Source organism: Aplysia californica, unplaced genomic scaffold (genome assembly GCF_000002075.1).
Source record: "Aplysia californica isolate F4 #8 unplaced genomic scaffold, AplCal3.0 scaffold00711, whole genome shotgun sequence".
NCBI lineage: Eukaryota > Metazoa > Mollusca > Gastropoda > Aplysiida > Aplysiidae > Aplysia > Aplysia californica.
Window position 1 is genome coordinate 436,293 of NW_004797981.1, and position 1,628 is coordinate 437,920.

The 1,628-nt window shown below is 39.3% G+C and overlaps 1 protein-coding gene across 1 annotated transcript in view; it reads left to right on the top strand.

Moving 5' to 3' along the window:
* Nucleotides 1–11: 11 nt before the first annotated feature.
* Nucleotides 12–1,628, top strand: part of LOC101862755 (transmembrane protein 164) — a gene marked incomplete at its 3' end in the record, with an annotated part of 4,970 nt that continues 3,353 nt past the window's right edge. The window contains 1 exon segment of the mRNA XM_035972498.1: nt 12–408.

Here is a 1,628-nt window from a genome sequence, read left to right on the forward strand (position 1 = left end):
GATGATGATGATGATGATGATGATGATGATGATGATGATGATGATGATGATGACGGGGTGTTCGGTGAATTCGTAGGCTACTGCTATAATTGTATCTACCCCAATAGGCTGAAGTTGCGCCAAACGAGAACGGCATGATTTAAATATTATTATTGGTCAATTTGCATGCAGTTGCATTGTTTTTGGTGCTTATTGCCAGTCCGAAATAAAGAGACACGCTTGGAAGTGCTGAACCGCGCTAATGTGTTTACTGACAAAATGAACGGAAGGACAGATCTTGGGGTTGATAAGCACGCAATGCTTTGTTACCCATGGAGCCGCTTGTTTTCTGTAACTAGTGTTGAGGAAAGTCCGTCGGAGTGAGAGAGAGGGAGAGAGAAAGGGAGAGGGAGTGTTCTTCCGTGCCAGGTTGACCTTTATATTTCTATTTAATAACGGGTATGTTTTTGTTTAGAATATTTTGGTATTTTGATGAGGCACGATGTAGAATATCTGTTCTCAATCGCCCTCAAACTCAAAGTATCAGCTGGACTCTTATTTGAACTCTTATTGTAGAAGCTAGCGGACTTTACAAAATGGCCAAAATTCAGTAAAAATATTTACAGATCTCTAGTGGTCTCGCATAGCTTCTTCTTCGTGTAACATAAATCTAGATCTAGATTTAATAGATTTATATGTTGGCAGACAGTCATGTTACATTATGGAATTCTTTTACGGTAGCGCGCTGAAATAAACTCACCAACAAAACAGAAAATGTCTTGTTCCTCGCCAAGTCATAATTTAGCGGGTTTTTTCGTAACACTGTTAGACAATTTAGCATGCACATGACACAGTTTTCCCATACAGAAATCCTGGCGTATTAGTCTTCTGGGTCCAAATTGGACGAAAACAAGAAAAAAAGAGAAGGAAAAACTGGAACGGTTTGATCGGGGTCGGGCGATAGTGTGTGTGTACATTGTACACGGAGCAGAGACCGCCCCGTAAACACTAGTAGTAAAACACTGTACCGTGACTGACCAGCAGGATTATGAAACAATGATTTTGAAGAAAACAGTTTACTGGATCGTGGAATTGAGAAATATCGACTGATATCTTTTGTGGATTGTCTAGTCATGTCGATTACATAGTCTAGGCGATCTGTCAGGCTTGGTGTTGATGAGGTAAGGAACTTGTAGGCCTACTTTTGTACTCAGTAGATCTAGATCTAGATCTAGATCTAGCTTCTAGATCTATCCATCTAGAAAGGTAGGCAAAGAAAGAGAGAGAGAGAGAGAGAAGAAATGATGTAAAATCGAAACCTGTCAAGATCAAGATTTTTCATCTCTTGTCTCTGATCGGGATCCGGGTTGTACCCTGATCCATTTGTTTACATTGTTTATTGTCGTTTTTATTGAGCATTGTTGGAGTCTGTACATTTATTTGAAGTTTCAAATTCAGGGATGGCCCCGTCCCTTTTTAAAAATCTTCCTGTCTTTTTAATTTTTAGAGTCTAAAGAGAATAAGAGTCTTGTCTTGTTATGTCAAGTTAGAACATGGACATGACTATAGTCTATAGTATAGTGCGGCACCCGCTATAGTATGGCCACCCTTTTCTAAAGACTGTTCTCTGCTATATATATCAAAATGTA